Source organism: Rattus norvegicus, chromosome 20 (assembly GCF_021556685.1).
Source record: "Rattus norvegicus strain SHRSP/BbbUtx chromosome 20, alternate assembly SHRSP_T2T, whole genome shotgun sequence".
In the NCBI taxonomy this organism is placed as follows: Eukaryota; Metazoa; Chordata; class Mammalia; order Rodentia; family Muridae; genus Rattus; species Rattus norvegicus.
Genome location: NC_141553.1, coordinates 36957501 through 36981977, shown reverse-complemented (window position 1 = coordinate 36981977; position 24477 = coordinate 36957501). Strand labels below are relative to the sequence as shown.

The following is a 24477-nucleotide window of genomic DNA, read 5'->3' as shown; positions in this document are numbered from 1 at the left end:
TGGACTCTGACCTCATAGGTAGCAATGAATATCCTAGTAAGAGCACCAGTGGAAGGGGAAGCCCTGGGTCCTGCTAAGACTGAACCCCCAGTGAACTAGAGTGGTGGGGGGAGGGCAGCAATGGGGGGAGGGTTGGGAGGGGAACACTCATAAGGAAGGGGAGGGGGGAGGGTGATGCTTGCCTGGATACCGGGAAAGGGAATAACACTCGAAATGTATATAAGAAATACTCAAGTTAATAAAAAAAAAAAAAAGAGGCTCGGTCAGGGGGCTGGGGATTTAGCTCAGTGGTAGAGCGCTTACCTAGGAAGCGCAAGGCCCTGGGTTCCGTCCCCCGCTCCGGAAAAAAAAGAACCAAAAAAAAAAAAAAAAAAAAAAAAGAGGCTCGGTCAGGCAGCAATGGGTTAAATATGTATGATGCGTGTTAAAACACCCATCCAGACCACAGAAGTGGTCTGCTCAGGAGAGAGTTCTTAGGCTGCTGTTATAACAGTGATAGGATCCTCCTTTAACACGAGCAAGGCACTGGGATTGATCCCCAGTAAATGAAAGTTCTCTGTAAGCGGTAACATTAATCAGCTTTAAAACAACTCACTGTGAAGTGATGTCTCATTTGCACTGAAGCCATTTTATTAGTTTCCAGATTTATGTGGTAGCTGTTAGATTACAATGCCCTGAGAGCTAACGATAAAATAATATTTGAATAAAGAACTAATTTTTAGCACAGTTGGAACTTCATTACATCTTGCCAACTATACCTTCATGAAATATCCCATTCATAAGCATCTCAGCGTCAGCCATGAGCCGGTTAAAATGACACTGCAAGTTTTAACTTGGCTCATGGAGAGACAGAACTTTCCAAAGACAAGGTTCTGCTCCGTGACAGAAGAGGTTTTAAAAGTATTTGCCAAGATGAGATAAAGGTAAATATTCTCTAGGGACAACAAGATATATTTTGGTTTCTTTAAAACATAAAGTAAGAGGTAGTAATAGTTCTTGGCTCACTATCTGCCTCTCATCTCAATCCAGTGAATGTGAACAATAAAGAAAAATCATTAAATTTTCTCAGAATGAACACCTTTTAGGTGTCCTACAGAAACTTCATTTAAGGCTGTGTTCTTTATGAACCCTGCCTCATGAAATATTCCCTTCTATCTGCCAAACCTTAGAACAACCCTTGTAAAAATATGGTGCAGATAAACAGTGGTGGTCTTACATAATGGGAACAAAAAAAAAGACAAAATGCCTGCCTCCCACTGTGCAACAAGTTCCAGGCCTAGCAGAGCCCGAAACGCCATCATTCATGGCATAGTCTGGCTCCTAAGAGAAGATCAGCATCGAGCTGGGCTACTGGAGACAAGAGTAAGGCAGAGCCTTTCACAGCACAGAGGCATCAGCTAGCTCCTTTTTCCTGCTGTTTGAGTGTGATGGCAACACCAGCAAAGATTCTGCCATCATCAGCATACACAGAGCAGTGTCATGTCTCACAGGTCTTGAGAAACACCAGATGGATTGAATTGCTTTCCAGTCTCCCCATAAGTGTGTTTGGGATGACTTGCTCCATGCACAGAGCTGGTGGTGGAAACCAAAGTGCAACATACTTTCTCCCAGGGATTGTTCACCTCCCTGAGCTGACGTGCAGTCTACAAGGGACAAAGAGCCATGCTGTTGGGATAAAAGTTGAATATGAGTAGGAACTGACTTCCATCTCCCCTCCCCCACTAAGACGGGTTCTCACATATCCCAGGCTGGTTTTGAACTTGCCAAGTAACTAAGGATAACTTGATCTCCCTGATCTGCCTGTTTCTACTGCTCAATCACTAGGATTGTAGGCTTGCCCACGACACCCGATCTTATGTTGTATTAGGGATGGAACCCAAGGTTTTTGTGCATGCTAAGCAAACAGTCTACCATCTGAGCTGTATTCTCGGTGATCAATTAATCTTGATCACATGGAGAGTAGTCACAATGACCAGACAGTTAGCCTGGCCAACCTATTAATCTCAGTGCTCAAAGAGGATACTTCCCTGGACACAGTTCTTCAGAAAGCTAGTGACCCCCCTATTTTTCGCAGTATTCTTTACTACATGGGGAGTGCCTTAGCTTCTCATCAAATTGAGATTGGAGTACCACCCACTTTTCACTGTTGCCTTAGGTTTTGAATGAATTAATTTGATATAGTTCTAATTGAGATTAGAGTACTGCCCACTTTGCATTGTTTCCTTGATACAGTTCTGAGAACAGTGTCTGGCACTCTAAATGGAGGACCTGTAACCTCTCAGTTAGTAACTAAAGCAGGCTTAGACTCCAGATTCAAAGCAACATCATACTATACCAGGAAAGGCTGGACACCACAGAAGTAAGTGACAACCTGTCCAATCTTTATAAGTACTTTTTCTTTTAAAAAATTAAGAAATTGCTAAGCTTTGTGGCACATACCTTTAATCTACCCAGGAGGCAGAGGTGGGTGGGTTCTAGGCCAGTGTGGTCTATGCACTACATTCTAGGGCAGCCAAGGCTACAGAGTAGGACCCTGTCTTGAAAATACAAAAAAAAAAAAAAATTTAATTTCTCTTTCACCAGTCATGGTCATTCTCATCCATTATGTATAATATTAGCCTGTACCCATATGCCTGCCTTTCATTTCTCCCTAGCTTTTGACACAGAATCTCATATATCCCAGACCAGCTTCCAATGTTGCTAAGGATGACCGTGAATTCCTGTATCTCTCCACTAGATCACAGAGACTGTGATCATTCTTCACTATGGCCAACTTCAGGATCCCTTTCTGTCTGTTCCAAAAGTACAAACTCTTAATGGAACCAATACAAGGGATTTTTATTTTTTTTTTAGACAAAATTTTAAAATTCAAGAAATAGATGCAGGACAATGTCATTCCTTTCTGTTGTCTCCTCTCCTGCTCAACTTGGTGTTACTGTGAAAGGAACTTTTAAGTCCTGGATATGAAAGGTAGTTGTGGTCCGTAGCCTCAGAACCTGGGCACCTTTTTATGTTACTATCTCACACTCAAAACGTCAATTACCAGAAATATTATTCCGAAGCATAACTGCTACTTACTGGTTAGTATACTATGGGACAAAAAAATCTAATGACATTTTAATAAATGCCAACTCTAAGGCTTTGTAAACATCATTGAAAAATGATTCCAGGACCTCACGTCTAAAGTCTATCTCACTCTCCATCACTAATCATCTTTTTTTTTTTTTTCGGAGCTGGGGACCGAACCCAGGGCCTTGCACTTCCTAGGCAAGCGCTCTACCACTGAGCTAAATCCCCAACCCCCATCACTAATCATCTTAAAAACACTTTTTACACCTTCTCTGTTTTAGCTTTCTAGCTCAACAGGAAAGGAATACATCTCTTTTTAAAATTATGCACATCTGGCTAGCTTTATGAAGGCGTTATGGGAATTGCTGTGGGGGGAAGTCATCAACTGTCTTGCCTACCTGTGAACACTGTAACCTACAGATACAACTACCCTAGCAAGTACACCCACTGGTACCATAGTGGCCCAGATGTTTTGAGTGTAACCAACCATTTTTTTAAATACATTTATGACTTATTTCACACATGGCAATTTATTCCTGGTGCTGTAGCTATGACCCAAGAGCCATGACTCATAACTCTTTGGGATAACATAATACTATTGCTGTGTCCAAAAGACATAATACCAAATTGTCATTAAATACTTGTCTTTATACTCAGATCTATGTAGATCTTGGCCCTCACAGAGAAGCTTCTTTGTATAGAGAGACTCACAACTGGTTAAAGTGCAGAGGATGACCTATGGATCTATCGGCCATTAACAGGAAAACTATATCACACCTTCTCACAAAGCTTGAGCAACTTCACAAAAGAGGAGGTAGAAAGAGAGTCAGAGCTCAGGGAGAACTGTGACAAAGCTGTGTCTTCTAGACACAACAGATCCATGACATTCATGAACTCACAGCAGATGTGGTTGTCTGTACAAGATGTGCAGAAGATCAAGTCAGTCAGCATTACAACCTGGATAAATGAAGGGCTTCAGAGAGAGTCGGTTTTCCTCAGAGTGTGTATCCCCCTCATAGGTAGACTATTCCTGAGTGTATGGCCCCACACACCTATGCACTTACAGACAGAACTTTATAACTGAGCAGCGTTCCTGTGTTGGTCATCTTGACAGAAATATCCATTGAAATATTTTTCATAATTCTTATTTCGAGATCAGAAAATGAAGGTTAGCAGATTACCCTTAATCATTCTCCATCTGATTTTTTGAGACAGGTTCTCTCTGTGAGCCCGGAACAGAGTCCTCCTCTCCCCCCTGATTCAGTCGGACTCCAGGGAACCTCCTGTCTTATCACCCCTGAAATGTGATTACGGGCTCAAACCGGAGCCTGGCTTTAGAGTCTGGACATTGAACTCAGGCCCCCATGCTTTTACAGCAAGCTCTGTACTAACTAAGCCATTTCTTCTGCTGTTATCACAAATTTGCTATTCATCAACAGGCAGAACATAAGGAATGATATCCTAGACAATGCACACCGGGAAATGGCCAGCAGCACGGGCTACAGTAGCTCCCCTTCCTTACAGTCTCTGGCAGGGAGGTTACGGCTGTGCACAACCTCTGCCAAGTTAGTCTATCCAAGAACGCTTTTATTCCAGGTGAGACCCAGTCCAGCTTCCAGTCAGCTTGTCTGAATAGAAAGATAGGGACACAGAGCTCTCACAATGACAGACGGCAATTCTTACAAGCAGGACTATTTCTCAGCTGCCTCTCCAGCATCCCACTTGGAGGAGGCAGCCTCACTCCGGGTGTGAACGTGGGAGGGGAGATTGTGAGGTGACTTGTCTAGTCCCTGTTTCATAAGCTGGCACCGCACTGGTTTAGTCACACTGGCTTTTGACAGCCTCCGGTTAACTTTGAAAAGTGCCGCAGGAGAACGAACTCCTCTTGTCTTCCATAGTAACCCCAGACATCTTTCCTCCGTTTAAAAAAAAAAAAACAAAAACAAAAAACACTGTTAGGCAGGAAATAGTCAATAATATCTTTGGATTTCTTAATGGATATTATTATCCTCAACAGTCTAGGTAATTGATATTTACATGAGGTATGCTCTGCATTGCTAGGAAAATGCCTTATGCAGTAATTTATTTCACCTCTGTTCATGTATGGATCGAGAGGCTGCAGAAGATATGAAGCTAAAGACTTGAACTTGGAACCAAACTTGTGGGCCTGTGCATAACGGCAAAAATTTCCTGTCATAGAAATACCTCTGCGATATTTATATTTATATTTACTACGGTAAAGTGCCTAGTATATTTAAGGGGGAGAAGGGACAGAAATAAAAACAAAAACAAAAGATGATTTTTTTTTTGAGGCACATTTTTTTCTGCCAATGCGTTTACTCCCAAGGCCTTTTCATTACCGTATTGCAAATTAGTAACAAAACAGAATGGAAAAACCCAGATGTTCAAATGATCTCCTCGGAAAAGCTGCCTGCCTCTCGGATAGCCTCTCTAAAACTGGGTATGTTTTTTCAGAAATGACGGCTTTCCTTGCGGGGAGGAGAGTGCAGAACGGAAAGCCTGGAATTCCTGAGCGAGGCTCCAAAATGATCAACTTTGCTTTTACAACTTTGTTTTGAATTTCCCTGAGCGGCACTGAGAACCTTAGGAGCAGCCTATCGCTGTTGTCCGGGTTTTACTCCTTTCCTTTAGTGTTAACCTGAAGCCCATTTCAGCGAGCCTGTGCGCAGCCCCGCTCTGAGCCAAAAATCCTAGACTTGGGATTCTAGGCTTGCTTCCTTCCGTGTGGCATCCAGACTGCCAGCGTTCTTGCTGATTCACTGGGACAGGCTGGAAGGGTGCAGGGCTGTGATCCGGTGGAGACAAGACCAGGAGTTTCTTTGTAAATCCCAGCTTTATTGCGCTCAACTGGAACTTTAGACTCCCCCATCAGCTCCTTCATCGGCAAACTGGGAATCAGCCTGGTATTAAGCACTTAACTTTGTTTTCTTTGAGGAAGTGCTTTGAAGATGAGAGGGGTTGCATTTATTTGGTTAGCAACGTAAATTAATGGGGTCAGAAACAAGACCGGGCTGAGTGTTGGATGGTACTTCTTGATTTTCTTGCTCTGCCTACCCAATGCTTACACAGCCCGGCTCATCCCAGCCTATCCCTGATCACTATCTCCAGTTTTCTTTACTTTCCGGATTTAAACTCAAAACCTGTATGATTGAACCAACAAGCCAGGCTTTGAGGAATGTGTCATAGTTATGTCTCCAGGCAGACTGTTGGATCACACCCAGGAAAGCTGCCCGGACACTTCCACACATCCTACTTTATTTTAGGTCAGTTAGGAAACTCAAAGTAACAAATATGACCACTGAAGAATTTGCAAAGCAAACTTCCTCAGTTTTAATTAGAAAGGTAAGAATTTGGCTACTTCCTGGACTATATTACCTTTTGCCAAGGCTCAAGATAATTATATACTTAGCAAGTAAAGCATAAACATACCTGCTTCTTGTTTTAAAATTTACAAGGACTTTCCAATAGCTGAGAAGCACTTAAAGAGATGGTCAAAATCCCTAGTCATCAGGGAAATGTAAAATCAAAACAACTCTGAGCTTCTATGTTATACCCATCAGAATGGCTAAGACCAAAAAACTCAAGTGACAGTTCAGGATGGTGAGAAGCAAGGGGAGCACTCCTCCATTGCTGGTGGGAGTGCGCACTTGTACAACTACTTTGGAAATCAATTTGGTAGTTTCTCAGAAAACTGGGAATAATTCTACCTCAAGACCCAGCTATACCAGTCCTGGGCATAAACACAAAAGATGCTCCACCATCCCACAAAGACATTTGTCCAGCTATGCTCATTCAGCTTTTTTCATAATCGGCAGAAACTGGGAACAACCTAAACGTCCCTCAACTGAAGAATGGATAAAAAAAAAATGTGGTTCATCTATTCAATGGAATACACAGCTAAGGCTCAGAAATTAATGGGGGTGACATTAGCTGTGTCTCACTACATTGGAGTTATAGAACCTGAAGAGGCCACTTCCTGTAGCTAGACGGGAACCCCAGTGCAGTGATGGAGACACCAACCCACCCACAAAACTTTCAACTGAAAATTTATCCTGTCTACAAGAAATCCAGGCACAGGGGAGGGAGCAGAGACTGAGGGGACGGCCAACCAATAACTGGCCCAACTTGAGACACATCCCATGGGCAAGCACCGATCTCTAACATTATTAACGACACTCTGTTATGCTTGCACACTGGAGCTTGTTGCCCTCTGAGAGGCTCCACCCAGCAGCTGACTCAAACAGATACGCCCACAGCCAAACAGTGGGTGGAGCTTGGGGATTCTCATGGAAGAATAGGAGGAAGGATTTAGGCCCCAAAAAGGGGTAGGAACTCCACGGGAAGACCAACAGAGTTAACTAACCTGGACCATTGGGACTCTGAGTCTGAATCTCCAACCAAAGAGCATATACAGCTGCACATAGGTCTCTCTCCTCATATACCAGATGTGCAGCTTGACCACAGCTATCCCAAAAGCTGTTGCCTGTACATGGGATATGTTCTACTAGCTGGGCTGCCTTGTCTGGCCTCAGTGGGAGAAGAAACACCCAGTCTCCAAGAAACTTGAAGTGCTAGGGTAGAGGGATACCCAGGGGGGCATCCAGGCTGCTCAGAGGAGAAGGGGAGGGGGTGGAGGAAGAGTTGTGGGAAAGGGCAACCAGGACAGGGTCAGTGAGTGGAATGTAAAGTGAATAAATTTTAAAAAAATAAATTAAATTTAAAAGAAAGAAATTAGAGGCCAGCCTCTAATACTCCAATATCTCATACATGAGATACTGCCACTAAATAAATAAATGACAAACAGAACACTACATACATAAAATATTTTATTTTATGTATGTAGATGTGGTGTCTACATATCTGTCTTATGCCAAGGTGTGTGCCTGGCACACAAAGAGGCTAGAAAGGAGTCACCACACTCCTTGGGACTTGAGCGGCACATGGCTGCGTGCTCTCGTGTAGGTGATAGAAACCAAACCCAGTCCCTCTAGAAAAGTAGTTAGTGCTGTAATGACTGAGCCATCTCTCCAACCCCAAATAGAGTATTTATTTTAATTTTATTTATTAATTAATAAAATTTATTAATTAATAAAAATTAGTTAATTAATTAAAATTTTATTAATGAATTTTATCTGTGCGTGTGTGTGTGTGTGCGTGCGCGCGCGCGTGAGAGAGAGAGAGAGAGAGAGAGAGAGAGAGAGAGAGAGAGAGAGCCACATGACATGATACTTAGGTGAGGATCACGGAACAATCCCCAAAGGTTAATTCTCTCCTTCTACCTCTACATGGGATCCAGTCACGGATCTCAGGTCTCCAGGCTTAGGCAGCAGTTACTTTTATTCACTGAGTCATCTTGTTGGCATATATCATAAGTTATTTTTAAAATTCTTTTAATGATGTTAATTAATGTTATGGGCATTGGTGTTTTGCCTGCATGTGTGTCTGTGTAAAGGTATCAGGTCCCCTGAAACTGGAGTTATAGACAGGTGTAAGCTGTCAGGTGGTTGCTAGGAATTGAACCCAGGTCCTCTGGAAAAGCAGTTGGTGCTTTTAACCACTGAGCCACCTCTCCAGCCCCATAAAGAATCGGTTTTAATGATCAAAAGCTGATTCTAATGTAAGTTTAGGAAATTACCCAAAAATAGCGTTCAAGAGAAAAAAGACAAGAATTTCATTTTTTTTCTAATTTGGGGGCTTGTGTCCTGCAATTTCCTCAGACATTTTAGCCAACATTGTATTGACTCTGGGCAGACTGAAAATCAATCATAATTACATTTTTCTGTAATATAGGGGCATTCTTTATTAATTCTAGAGTCTAAATGTCCTTTCGATTGCTTCGAGTGACTATTCTACAGCATGATAGTTAATTTTCTGTGACAATTTGGCTCAGCTAGTATATCCAGATGTTTGGTCAAACATTAGTCTAGATTTTAGGTCGTAAAGTCAGCTTTTATGTGTGATTAAGTTTTAAGATGATGAACTCTAAATAAATCAGATTAACCTTCATAATGTGCTTAGACTTCTTTTAGATGGGTTTCTGGAAGCTGTGATTAGGATACATGGAAAGAGTGACCTAACAGACAAGAGGTTCACTTCGGCTCACAGTTTGAGAGGCAAGGAAGACATCATAACTCCAAACAGCAGGCATGTGTGGACAGGGGACAGACATCATCACATCTCTGCAGAGAAGCAGAGAGCACGTTCCTAACCAGGGCAGACTACAGGTCCCAGAGCCTACTGCCTAGCAACCCATTTCATGAAAATTCTACAAATTCCTGAATCGGTCTCCAGCTAGGGACCTCATGTTGAAACCCATGAGGCTACAGGGACATTTCATACTCTCTCCACTTAGAGGTGGAGAGAGTGTTCAGCCCTATTGTTCATACTCTGCCTTTCTAGAGAACTATTGTAAGCATCCAAGAATCGATGGAAGAAGACCCTAGACTCTAATAGTGTGCAAAGACAAAGAGCATTTATTCGCAGAAACAGACAGCATGCTGGGGTCAACCATCAAAGGAAAGGGGGGACCATGTGGGAAGCTCAAAGGTCCTTTTTAAAGCCAGTTAGGGGATTTTCTGGTAAGGTTGGGTCACCTTTTGTCAAGATTGGTTAAGCTTATGTATGGGATTTTTGTATACTTCTGATTGTTTTGGAAAGAGAGAGAGAGAGACAGACAGACAGACACAGACACACACATGACACACAGACACAGACACACACAAAGACACAGACACACACACACGATAGAGAGACAGAGAGAGAGAGAGAGAGAGAGAGAGAGAGAAACAGAGACAGAGAGAAAGACAGAGACACAGAGAGAGACAGAGAAGACAGAGAGATAGAGAGACAGAGAGACAAAAACAGAGACAGAGACAGAGAGAGCTTATAGGGACTTGTAAGTCCCTGTTCAGATGCCGAGGCAGTTGCAGATTGGCTGCCCTTTTTCTGAGGTTTGTCCCAGAAGCCTGGGCTCTTTCTGGAAAATTGAAGCTTAAGGCCCACCATGACTATCTGTTGAAAGTGGAGTTGGTTATGAGTACTAAAACTGCCTTTTTTCTTCTTTCCTTTTTCCCCTGAGTTTTCTCCTTGTCCTTTACCTCCTATATCCCCCCACACACACCTCCTTAGATGACACTGAATCCATATATGGTTAAGAAATTTAGATGCAGGAGAATAGGAGGGAGCAGCAAAACCACAGTTAAGGAGAGAGGGGGGTTATACTCATTCCTTGGCTCTGTCCATGGAAGGGCATCTGGTGCATCACCATGGAAAGAGAAAGAAAAACTAAATGGGACACAGTGAATGAAGTCTGTGCAAGGAAGAGCAAAATACAGCTAAAAATAAGCATACTCTTGGTTCTCGTGGAAATCATAAAGGTTTTCAAATTTGTATCAGCCATAGACTTATAATATTGCAACTGATCTCAGATCACAGGCTTCACTTATTTCCTAGATACACCATACCGAATTAATGTTATGTACCTTAGGAAAAGGCTTATATCATGCCTACGTCATTATGACTGCTTGAGACAGGTCATTCCTACTGCACTGACTAAGCTCTTCTCGGGCGAGTTGAAGGAAAAGGTGTCACTCTAGAAAGGCCATTGATATCTCAAGGTGAGAGGCTCACAGCTCATCATGAGGGAAAACAATATCATCAACAACAAGAAAACAAACAAACTAAAACAACAACAACAAAAAATTTGGGGGAAAGCTATTTCTGCTGGTGTGTGTGTGTGCGTGTGTTTGTGTGTGTGTGTGTGTGTGTGTGTATGTATGTGTGTGTGTATGTGTGTGTGTGAGTGTATGTGTGTGTATGTGTGTGTGTGAGTGTATGTGTGTGTATGTGTGTGTATGTGTGTATGTGTGTGTATGTGTGTGTATGTGTGTATGTGTGTATGTGTGTGTATGTGTGTATGTGTGTATGTGTGTGTATGTGTATGTATGTGTGTGTATGTGTGTGTGTGTGTGGTTGTTCTGGTCAGCTGTGGTAAGACTTAGTTTTATAGAAAATAATCCAAAGCCAAAGCAAACCTGAAGCTAGAGATCAAAGATTTGATAATTTCCAGCTTTCACTAAATGTGGTGGTTCATATCTACAATCCCAATATGTGGGAGATTGCAGCAGGAGGATTACTATGAGTTTAAGGCAAACCTAAAACATATATTGAGGACCAAGCCAGCTGTGACTACATAGCAAGACCCTCCACTACTCCCCTCCAACCCACCCTCACTACTGTAAGAAAAGTATTACCCTTTCCATCTTTTATAATCTCCAGAGTAATCCAGAGAGTACTAAGTGATCACTGTGTTTAGTCGTCACAAGAATTCTCTCAAATATTCAAATATGCAGATTTAAACCTTGTATTGTAGGTTAAAAAGGGTCAACAGAGGCCACACAAATTGAATAGCAAAGATTGTCCAAGTAAGCCAGTCTGTATCCATATGCATGTGTGTGTGTACTTTATTGATAAAGCAAACTATGCTTCTCATCGTGAGAGAGGTCTGGTGTCTGGCACACACTTGAAGTGGGATGCTAGAATTCTTTCCCCAAACATCCTTAAGTTCATGTTGAAACATGCTTTCAAATACATAGAAAAAAGAATTTAACTCACTGTGGTTGTTTGAGTAAGCTATCCTCCCATAGCCCAGGCATTTGAATACTCGGTTTCCAGTTGGTAGATGTTCAGGGAAGCTCTCTTCTTGTGGTTAGATATACGAGCTCTCAGCTCTCAGCTTCCAGCTCCAGTCGCCATTTCTGCCTGCCTGCTGCTGTCTACGGTGTAATGAGGAGAGACTCATCCCACAGGAGCCATAAGCCTTAAATAAGCTCTTCATTCCCTTAGCTATGGTGCCTTATGGTTGCCTTAGCTATGGTGTCCTTTCACAGCAATAAGAACGAATGCGCTCATGCTTCCAAATTCTCATTCAGAGTTGCTCCATGTAAGTCTCCGTACAAGCCGAAGTGAGAGACTTGACTCTGATGCATATAGAACCAAAACCAAAACTGAGCAAAGCCTACAGCATTCAAGAGGAAAAAAGGGGTTCCAAGTAGCTTCAAGTACACACTCTGCAGGCAATGTCTTTATTATCTCTCTTCTTGAAATGTGGAAGTGGTACTATTGAATTGGTACAATGTCTGATGTAAAGGCCAATGAACTTCAGCAATATATTTGTCTATTTCACATTACAAATAAGCCATCATGTCTAAGCAGTTGCTCATTACTATAAATGGAAATAAGGGCAATCATTTTTTTGTATAACGATTTACCTAGTATCATGTACCATGCTATTATGTTCGGTTTACAATAGGCAAACTATGTTAATTCATTTAAATTTTTTCTTCAAGGAAAAATATATATGTTTAGGTTAGGGATAAATTTTCAAAAAGCATGATAGTTTGGGTGTTGGGTAAAATATATTTCCATGGGAGTGCACATTTCTACCACATGTTTCCTGAGAACCTCGGTGACTTTAACTGGTGCACTGATGATAGGAGGCAGGCAGAGGAAATGACTAAATAGCACTTCAGTCGTGTGCGTGTGCGTGCGTGTGCGTGCGTGCGTGTGTGTGTGTGTGTGTGTGTGTGTGTGTGTGTGTGTGTGTGTGTAAACATTCTGCCTGTCAGCCTCTACTCAATCAGCAGGGTGAGAGCTCCAACCTGCTTCACCAGCGACAGAGATTGGATAGTGGGGTAGGCTAGCATGGTACTCAGTTGGCAGAGTGCTTGCCTCCCAGCACTGAAAAACCCAGTGTAGTTGCACAAACTTTTAATGCTAGGTCTCAGGAAGAGGAGGCAGGAGGATCATCCTCAGCTTTAAGTTGAGTTTGAGGTCTGCCTATCACACCATATGAGACCCTGTCTCAAAATGGGGTGGAGGAGGGGGCAGCTTAACAGGTAAACATGCTGTCAACAAACCTGAAGACCTGAGTACTTCAGCCCCAACATGGTACTCTCTCAATAGTGCATTTATGTACACACACACACACACGTATAAATAAATAAATGTAATTTTTTAAACTCCAAGGAAATAGAAAATCAAAGGCTTCTGAGATGATTCAGTGGTTAAAAGAACTTCCAGATCTTTTGGAGAAGATGTAGCACACTATCATATCCCATGAACCGTAAAACAGGCATGCTCCTGAACTCAGGATACAGTTTAGCATTATGTAGAGGAATTGTAATCCAGGAGCATGGCTACTCAAGCAAGAGCTCACATCTAAAGGTATGATTCAGATGCAATGTAGACACACTCTGGATTACAATATGATCTAGCTGGACTACCAACCTGCCCTTAGTACATACCTCTAATCCCTAGCAATGAAGGTAAGGTTGGTTGTAGAAGGAAGCAGCCATGTTCGAAAGTGATGACGAAATGAGGGGCAGACAATGTGATGAATCAGAGAAAGAATTGACAATATATGTCAGAGATAGGATATGCCCAACTCATGTAAGAACAGAAGAGGAAGAAAAACTACTTAAGGGCAGAAAAAGAGAAGAAAGATGGTGGTGTGGTATGTGGTTAAGTGGTGGGTCCATATGGCAGTGTGACCAGGACAGTTTTACAGAGGCAGGTTACAGAGAGAACTACCTAGACACACATGAAGACAGAACAAGCCAGAGAATGAGAGGTGCCAGTAGATTAGAATATGTTGCCAAAGTTAGTATCAGGCCATGCACAGCAGTTCAGTCAGAAGCTGAGAGAAGCTGAATTGAATCAGTCAGCTTGGAAGATTAGATTGTACGGAGACTAGAAGCTTCCAGGCTTGCCTAGACCCAGGAATAGAACAGAGAGGCAAATGCCCTGGGATCACCCCAAGCTGTGTATTCACAGAGCTTGGGTAAAGCTCTCATCTTATCACTTCATCTGAGAAAATAAAACATTTACATCCTAGTTTAACTGTTAACATAGTTTCTCTTTATAAAGGCACGAAAGATACTATGACACCAAGTTTATAGCAGTTCAGATTTTCATTACATATAGAAAATTAAAAATGACTTGTTCAGTCTATTTACATTTTCACTTCATTTATTTCTGAGAAAGGTTCTCACTACATAGCACTGGCTGACTTGAACTCATTATGTAGATGAAATTGGCCTGGAACTCAGAGATCCGCCTATCTTTTTTAAAGGTGCTAGATTTTAAAGACATGTGAATTTTGGATTTTTAATTAATCTTTTTCGTTTACTGAGGCACAGTCTTGATATGCAACCCAAGTCAGCCTAGAATTTGTAACCCTCCTTTCTCTGCTTCTGCCTTCCAAGTACTGAGATTGCAGCATGTAATATGAGTCACACCTGGCCTTACAACAATATATTTACCATATTTTATCACTCAACTTTTGATTTATTGGAATGTATATTTTCAGAGACATTCATATGTTTTAGGCACCTCCTTTTACTCACATACAGATTTATGTTCATATCTTCATTTAAAAATGTCCTATGATCTTTGCTGTTGTCCCATTTCGCAGATGAGAACTACTGCAACCCACAGAGGCTGAGTGACATTCGAAATTAGCAGTTGTGGGGCTGTGTGGAAATCAAAGGCATCTCAGATTCTAAGTTCACCTCTTGGGATCCTTTTTCTGTTTACAGATTGGTAAGGTCGTGTGGCCTCACTCCTAAGATCTTAAAGGACTCACTAAACTCAGGGCTCTGCCGGTGATAGTTTTATTTTTTTTTAAGGAATGCTTTTTATTTACTCTTCAGTAATTGCATATGTGTATAAGAATTCTTTGATCATATCCACCCCTGCTGCTTCCCTTCCACCCATTAAAAACTCTTTCAACCCCATGCCTTCTGTTTTTTATGACCCAGTGAGTCCAGCTAGCACTGCCCTCCTGAATGTGACTTTGGAACCACTATTACATGGTGTGGACAATCTCCCCAATGAAAATTACTCCCCTTTGACCAGCAGCCATCATCTGTCAGTTGTTAGGGACGGAGCCCCATGAGCCCCTTCCCCATCTGCGTTAAAGTTTTGACTGACTTGATCTTGAGCAGGTAAACATGACTGCTATTATGAGTTCAGGATTTTGACAGCCATGTCCTGTCAAGAAGAGAACATTTTTTTAACATTTGTCTCCACCCTCTATACATTCTTACAGCTCCTGCTTCCAGGACATTCCCTTGAGTTTGGCAATGGGCTACAGGATTGATATACAGGTCCCATTTCGAGATACATGCTTTTTTTTTTTTTTATTGTACAAATATTTAGGTTTCATGGAATTTTTCAAACAAGATTTGTCATTTCTTTCCTGTCCCCCTAGTTCCCCTTCTCTCCTTGTACCCTTAAAGCATATATTTAAAAAAAAAAAAAAGGTCTTTTGCTTCGGTTTGCTTTTTGTTTTATTTTGGTTATTTGTTTGTATCCAATTCTTATATTTTGGTTTATTTCTTTTTCCCTTTTTCTTTCAGAAACAATTGTAGTGCTGCTGCTTTTGGCATTTGCGTGCTGGAATTAAAGCCTGTCCCACCAGGCTTGGCTATACAAAGGTCTTGACCCAGTTAGGAGCTATGCCGATGTTTATTCCGAGGAAGCACGGATGTTTACAACTCTCAGATTCAAACTAAAAGGAAGGAACCTTGTGTATTAAAGTATTGTAAGCCTCTGTCTCAGTCACTGTTCTATTGCTGTGAAAAGACATCGAGACCAAGGCCACACTTTTAAAAGAAAGCATTTAATTGGGCACTGAATTATAGTTTCAGAGACTTAGACCAGTATCATCATGGCCGGGGGTGGGGGGGAGCATGGCAGCCGGCATGCATGATGCTGGAAACATAGCTAAGGTCTATATCCTGATCTATAGACAGGAAGGTAGAAAGCATGGACCTGGCTTTTTAAACTCCAAAGTCAACCCACAGTCACATACTTCCTCCAATAAGCCTACACCTCCTAGTCCTTCTAATCCTTTCAAATTGTACCACTTGCGCCTCTGGGGGATATTCTTATTCAAACCAACACAGACCCTTTATCCCTTAGTGTTAGTGACATTGGGTACTGAATGATTATATGGTATACCTTTAATAAATTTGACATTGTTCTGGCTACTATGATTTTCTTGTTTTTATTTCTTGTTTTGGTTCTGTTTGGGTTTTTCAGACCTTGAGTTCTGGTCCTCTTGCTTCTATCACCCCTGTTCTGAGGTGTACCAGCACACTCACATTTTTTTTTTTTTTCTTAGCACTAAGAATTGAATCTACAGTTTCAGACACACTGAGAAAGTGAGATATATCCTTAGCCCTCTATGACTTAAAAATTAAGGAAGGAGGAATTATAGCATATAATTGAAAGAGCCCTAAATTCTTTTGTTCATCTTTATTAACTTGGATATTTCTTATTTACATTTTCATTGTTATTCCCTTTCCCGGTTTCCAGGCCAACATCCCCCTAATCCCTCCCCCTCCGCTTCTCTATGGGTGTTCCTCTCCCCATCCTCCCCCCATTGCCGCCCTCCCCCCAACAATCACGTTCACGGGGGGGGGAGGGGGGGGGTTTCAGTCTTAGCAGGACCAAGGGCTTCCCCTTCCACTGGTGCTCTTACTAGAATATTCATTGCTACCTATGAGGTCAGAGTCCAGGGTCAGTCCATGTATAGTCTTTAGGTAGTGGCTTAGTCCCTGGAAGCTCTGGTTGCTTGGCGTTGTTGTTCATATGGGGTCTCGAGCTCCTTCAAGCTCTTCCAGTTCTTTCTCTGATTCCTTCAACCGGGGTCCCGTTCTCAGTTCAGTGGTTTAATGATGGCATTTGCCTATGTATTTGCTGTATTCTGGCTGTGTCTCTCAGGAGAGATCTACATCCTGCTCCTGTCAGCCTGCACTTCTTTGCTTCATCCATCTTGTCTTATTGAGGCTTACAGTCAACTCCATTATTAAACTGCAAATCAAAACCATTTTTTTTCACTTTTAATTCTAAACAGGAGAAATTTTATTCACTTGCTCTCTCCTACTCAAATAGACTTTATGGGGAAATGAAAAGCCCTATCAATTAAAAGTGCTGTTAACTTCTTAAGCCATCTTAATAAATGTTTTATTCCCCAATTCTACTTACTTTTCCCAGAGAGAAGCTAGGAATTTTTTGAAGGCTACCAGCTGTAAATACGATGTTATTCCTTGCTCTGGAAGACACACCCCAGATGTCTGTGGTATTATTTCACCAGGGTTATTTTCTTATCCTTGTGGGTTATCATTTTCCACCAACCAGAGCCCGCCCTTTTATTTTCCAAACCAAACTCTGCCAAACAATTTTGAAAGACCTGATGTTGTTGTGTTCAAGGCATGCTTTAGCTTAAAAGCTAAATCCCATCTGAATTCTTTCTCATTTGGCCAAAGAAAAACTTGAAGCCTATACGAGTACACAGTGGGATTCAGAGCCTAGGCAGCTGTTCTTACACGTCTGCTTGAACATACACAAGAAGTTGCACAAATGAACAAATAGTTTTATCTACAACGTTGTTAAAAATACAGTAAACTTTTAGATAGGATAAATTTAAGGAAGAGTAATAAATTCCAGTCTGTTCAATGAACTGGAAGTGACTATGATCATCAATATAAATTACATAAATCCAACAGATGTGCTGACAAGTAAGTGCAAGCAGGTGAAGAAGAGAGAGTCTTCCTTCTATGTTGCCCTTACACAGGCCTCCAGCAGTGTTATGGCCCAGATTAAAGGTGTGTGCCACTACACCTGGGCCTCAGCTATTCTTTACTTGGAACTTGGTCTGTCCTAGGCTGGCTTTGAACTCAGAGATCTGCTTGCCTCTGTCTCCTGGGATTAAAGACATGCAACCACCTTGCCTGATCCAAAAGCTTTGCATGGCCATTATGCCTCAAGATCTGGATCGAAATCACGTGTCAGCCTGCGTCAAGATCTTGATCAAAAGACAGTGTCTTCCAGCTTCACGATCTGGATCAGATCTAAGTCAGAAATGGAGCTGTGTCCTCCATTTCTGGATTGTAGCTCATTGCAGATGTAGTCAGGTTGCTAACTGGGAATAACCATCACAGAGGGTAACATAGCTTAAGATTTTTTTCCCTATCTAAGTATGAATCTAGTTTCGTTAAATCTCACCAACAGGCCCTTGTTTTAGTAATTTCCTACAAATTAATTGGTCTTAATTTTGAGTAATATTTTATATTTACAGAAAAGTAAGCCAAGAGCATTGTTATGTATGTTGATATGCTCACCAATGACATAATAAAACAACTGATATACTGCTGTTAGTTAAAATATACAGTTTTTTTATCTGGGCAGTAGTAACACACACGTGCCTTAAATCCCAACACTTGGGAGGCAGAGGCAGGCAGATCTCTGAGTTTGAGGCCAACCTGGTCTACAGAGCGAGTTCCAGGACAGCCAAGGCTATATATACAAGAAACCCTGTCTCACAAAACAAGACAACTCAAAACAAAAAAAAAAAAAAAAAAAAACTATAGTTTTTTTATTGCCATTTTAATAAGAATTATAGGTTATATTTGGAATCATGAATTCATGTTTACAGGTCTTTTCGATAGACACCAGCTGTTGTTTTAGAATAAAATAATGATGACACATCCCTCTGGTTTCCGTAGAATACAGCTAGGGAGATAAACACAGGCATAAAAGTACATCAGACCTCTATGACTCGCCATACCCACTTCTGGGGACTACGTGCTAACTCACTTAATCCTCACGTAACTTTGTAAGCACCCTGCATGTTTTATTTTTAATTATAAAACTGTGACACACAGAGAGAAAGCAAATTGCTCCAAATCAGAAAATACAAAAGCATAGAATAGTGATTTGAACCCAGATCACCAGATCTGGTGATGCCCACCATCACTTCCAAGTCATCTTGTGAAGAATAAAGAATATAGATCTGGGGGGCTGGAGAGATGGCTCAGTGGTTAAGAGCACTGGCTGCTCTTCCAGAGGTCCTGAGTTCAATTCCCAGCAACCACATGGTGGCTCACAGCCATCCATAATGGGATCTGATGTCCTCTTCTGGTGTGTGTGAAGGCAGCTACAGTGTACTCATATACATAAAATAATAAATAAATCTTTTAAAAAAATAATATAGATCTGTTAATGATAAGATTAATGATTAGAAATCTCGACACTGATGAATATGAACAGTACCTCCTATGCCCCTTCTTAATTCATATATATTTTTTTTTTTGGAGCTGAGGACCTAACCCAGGGCCTTATGCTTCCTAGGCAAGCTCTCTACCACTGAGCTAAATCCCCATCTCCCTTAATTCCTATCTTAAAATGAACTGGTTTGTAACAGCATGCCAGGAAAACAATTCTATAACATATTAAATAAAAAAATAATAAAAAACTAAGTACTTTGCTAGCACTATTTTGGAAACCTTTTAACTATTGTTCATTTGTTTATTTGTTTGTACCACTTTGAAACCCTTGTTATTGGATTCATGGCAGTTAAAACATTCACCTAACAGAGGCAATGCTGATAAAGGGCTAACTCTTTAGTATCCATGACTGAAGATGCCAAATGGGATTCAGAAATGTGATGTGGATGTTCCCATTTCCAACAGTCGCCTTGTATTTAGCCTCTAATAGAAAGCACGTGTGAATCCATGCCTGCTGTCTACAGACATGTCTGGAAACCCTGCCCCATTACCCAAGCCACAGAGACTCTTTATCAAGGCAACTATACAGTAAAGAACAATAGTTGATTTTATCTATCCAAAGATGAAAATGTCTTACAACATGTAAGCTGTCAGGCTACCTCGTTGAATCTGCCCAAGGGAAGTAACAAATAGTCCTTTTCTTAAGCCATTAAGACATTCATTGACTAGATAAGACATTCTGAATCACACTGGGAGAAATGAGCAATATGTTTACCTTTTTTTTTTTTTCTTTTTCTTTTTTCTTTTTTTTTTCTTTTTTTCGGAGCTGGGGACCGAACCCAGGGCCTTGCGGTTGCTAGGCAAGTGCTCTACCACTGAGCTAAATCCCCAACCCCTGAGCAATATGTTTAAACCACTTCTGCCTTTACCTTCTTCAGACCGCCCAGCTAAAGAGAACACTGGGGAAACAGCCATGAAAGTCTTCCTCATGACAAACTATGGAACAAGGATGTGGTCTATTCTTAGATGCATCACCTCAAGAAACTACTTTCCTACATTGCTTAAGCTAACTTACTCATTTATTTCCTCACCACAATGATAGCACAAAAGTTTATATAATGAAGCTAGTTGTCTATCACACAGCTATTCTAAGCAGTCTTAACAGTTACTAGATCCTTGTGGAAAACGTTCCCCAGCTCTCCAACAATGATGTTCATCTCCTACACCCTCTCAAATCTTTTAATTCTTTGAAAAAAAATGTTTTTAATTTATTTTGAGACAGGAGCTCACCATCTTGCCCAAGCTGACTTTAACTTCACTCTGTAATCCAGGCAGGCCTTAAAAATTGTGATCTTTCTACTTGAAACTTACGAGTGACTAGTATTACAGGCTAGCTCGTATCCCAGGCCAAGTAGAGTTGGACCTTTTGAAATTAACCTTCAAAAGTTTTACCAAAGTAGATGTGATGGCACCTGGCTGTAATCCTAAACTGACACATACACAGGCACGCACACACACACACACACACACACACACACACACGCACACACAAAGTACGCATGCACTCTGATACATGTGGTTGCCCAAACATGCACATACATGCACAAAAGAAAAAAAAATGAAATAAAGATTTTAAAAAGAGATGTTACCACATTGCTTCACTCTTGACAGTTGCCCATTGGACAACTTTGAAAGAAGCTGCCCACAGTGAATAAGCACACACCACGTTGATTGGTTTGCAAGTATCCCATACAAAACAGATTTCTTTGTTTGACTGTAGAGGGGGAGGGAGGTGACAAAATCCTATGCAATTGTTAATACTGATCCTCTACTTGACCAGATCTAGAATCACCCACAAGACAAATTTCTGGCCATGTCTATTTCTGGATTGGGTTAAGTAAGATGGAAACCCCATCTGGATTGTGGGTTGTACCTTCACATGGTTGTGAGCCTGGACTGACTAGACATAAAAATGCTGGCTGGGCATCAGCATTCATCACTCCCTACCTCCGGCAGGCAGCCTGACCAGCTGACTCGAGATCCAGCCACCTTGACTTCCCCACAAGGATGGACTATTTCGGATCCATGAGCCAAAATGAAGTACTCCCTTTGTAAGTTGCTTTTATCAAGTATTTTTTTCAGCAGCAACAACAACAAAAAAAAATCTAATACATTTTACTCACTCCATAGGAGAAAGAAGCTGCTGTTTAGAAAAGCAAAATTGCTTACCTAATGGTTGATAGAGAGCCCTAGTCTCTCCTCTGTGTTCTTTTCACTCAGATGCCTCAATTGTTTTCTGTTAAATTTACAATGAATTTAGGGGCTAAATGCGCGCGCGTGCACACACACACACACTTATTTCTGGCATTCAGGAGGCAAGGAAAGGCAGGTAGATCTCTGAGTTTCTTTTTTTTTTTTTTCGGAGCTGGGGACCGAACCCAGGGCCTTGCGCTTGCTAGGCAAGCGCTCTACCACTGAGCTAAATCCCCAACCCCTGATCTCTGAGTTTCAAGCCATCCTGCTCTACACAGCTCCGAGCCAGGCAGGAATACATAGTGCCACCTTGAGTAGTCAATAAAGAAATAGACTAAGGAGAAAAAGGCTTTGGGGCCTTGGGTTTGGCTCGGTAGAAAAGCAGTTTACTAGCAGTCAAGAGACTTTGGGTTTAAACCTCAGCACCCTGCCCTCCCACCCCTCACAAGAGAGAATGTCTGTGGAAATCAAGACTTCCGAAGAGAAGCTCTACGTTCTGGAGATTGCTATTGAGAATAATGCTAACAGGTCCCCGAGCCCTTCATGCGTTTCTTCCACTTAAATTGTCACCTTGCCCTGCCCAGCAATACCTCTGTGCCTCTGGTCGCAGCTATGGAGGGAACCACACTGCCACTCAGATCCACTTAGTTCTCGCTGTTCCTGAGGGCTTCCATTATCACTTCACAGCACTCACGCACAGAAGAAGAGCGAAATTAGTAAAATTGTTACGTAGTCTTGGTTGGCCCCCTACTCACAAAATGTATCCTAGGCTAACCTTAAACTCACAGTAACTCTCCTGCCGCAGCCCACCAAGCATCAGCATTACAGGTGTGCACCCAGATGTGGTTTTATAGAGTCCACGAGGTGGAAATTCACTTTGCCTCTTAAGGTGGAGTGCTATTATCACTGTGCCCTCACCTAGTCGCCTGCTACAGCACTCAGCCTGGGCAGCACTGTAGGGCTGGCCCTGGTGGAGTGGTGGGAGTGAGCCAGCCCCAACAGTGGGAATGCAGTGGCCTCACCCATAGCTGGACCCACACCTCACCTAGACAGGCAGCACAGTAGAGCTGACCCTGATGGTAGGAGTGTGAATGAGCTGGCCCCACAGGCCTGAACACAGGAAGAGCTGTACCTGCCCTTTACCAGCCATTCGGTGGTGTGATTATGGGAGATACACACACACACACACACACACACACACACAGCCCAACTCATGCAGCAGGCAGGAAAGTCAGCCCCACCCCTTGCCAGCTACCACAGACAGGAGTAGAGAGCCTGCCCTTCACCTGGGCAAAATGGGAGAGCTGGGCCTGATGGTGTGGGTGCACCAGAGTGAACCGGAACTACCACCCAGGCCAGGATTCAGGGCTCTGAATTGGCCCACCTCAACATCTACCCCACCCGTGCCTGCTAGAGCATGTGAAAGGACCAGTCCTGCAGATCCAAAGCGGTAAGATCTCCAGGACACAGGACAGCAGGATATCTGAGAGGAATCCCGGTGAGGGTCAAGTACTGAAAGTGTGGCACAACCAGAGGCCTCGACAAGACTGGCGATTCATTGCCATGAACATTTGCAAGGGGAGCTCTTTGAACAAAAGCGTACATTGTGTGACGTATTGCAGCTTTGTTGCATGTTTTTTTCTGTTTTTCTTTTCTTTATAGGAGGGAGGTCGCAAGGGCAGAGGGTGGATATGGAGCAATGAGGAGATGAGTGGGATTGGGGTGCATGATATGAGATTAAAAAGAAAGAAAGAAAGAAAGAAAGAGAAAGAGAGAGAGAGAAAGAAAGATAGAAAGAAAGAAAGAAAGAAAGAAAGAAAGAAAGAAAGAAGAAAGAAAGAAAGAAAGAAAGAAAGAAAGAAAGAAAGAAAGAAAGGAAGGAAGAAAGAGGGAGGGAGGGAGGGATGGGGAAAAGGGAGAGATGAGGGGGGAGAGAGAGATAGAGAGAGAGAGAGAGAGAGAGAGAGAGAGAGAGAGAGAGAGAGAGAGAGAAAGAAAAGAAAGAACAGACTGAGAGCCAGGCCCAAAGATACAAGTTAGCAATACAGCCTTTGGGAGACTGAGACCAAAGATAGCCAGCCTGGCTCCATACACAATGAGACAAAGTCTCAGAAGAAACAAAGGAGAAAAAAAAAGATGCCTTGTGGCTGTTTGCCCTTGAAATGGAACTATAAGTCAAAATGGAAAGCACAGAGCACAAATTCACAATTCCTAATTCAGAGTCTGTAGCTGCTAGAATGAAATAAACACAAGCAACACAGCCCTGTCTTCCCAGCAGTGAGAAGGCTGTCCCGGAAAGACCGCAGGTTCTAGTTCATCCTGAGCTACACAGTAAGACCCTGTCTCAAATGAAGACAAAACAAAATAAGGTCTAAAAAGTGAAAGAACAATTCCAAAGCAGCTTCTTCACGTGACCTACATTTAGAAGGTGTGTGCAATGGGCCCCTGTCGTTATTATTCATAACTCAATAAAGAATGCAAAGTAGATAAAGCCTGCATTAATACTACTGGGGTCCTACCTGGGTCACTAGGTGTTGCAGAAGAAATCGGGGTCCTCTTTTGAGGTACGTAGCCTTATTAATAAAAGAATTTAAGAATGAGTCTAGAGAGACAGCTCAGCAGTTAAGAGAGGTGATTGATCCTCTAAAGAACTCCAATTCAATTCCCAGCACCCATTGGTTCTAATGCCAGAGGATCGGATGCCCTCACACAGGAGAAATACAAATGCACATGCAAATAAAAATAAATAAATCATTAAAGACAAGAATTTAATAAAGGACTCAAATGGGAACTCAAAGAAAATTTTATTAAAGTTTAAAAGGAAAAGTCTCAGAGGAGGTAAGCTGTGAACCCCAGCAGCTGCACAGAGAGGTTGAATCTAAGAGAGAAGGAGGAGAAAACATAGCATTGGCTGGTGTGACGATCAACCACAGGAAGACAGACACAAGAGAAAAGGCCTTTAGAGAAGGAATAAGGAATCTTACATGATCTTGGGGAAACCCAAAGTGTTAGGGGAAGCACGTTAAGAGAGAGACAGAAGAATAAGAGCTATTTGTACAGG

General features: G+C 42.1%; 1 long non-coding RNA gene across 1 annotated transcript in view; it reads left to right on the top strand.

Moving 5' to 3' along the window:
• The window catches only part of LOC108349074 (uncharacterized), a 46908-nt gene extending 30763 nt beyond the window's left edge, over positions 1-16145 (top strand). Inside the window, exon 3 of the long non-coding RNA XR_015645223.1 lies at positions 15510-16145. This is a non-coding gene — a long non-coding RNA (uncharacterized LOC108349074). The remainder of the gene's footprint in view (positions 1-15509) is intronic.
• Positions 16146-24477: the final 8332 nt, after the last annotated feature.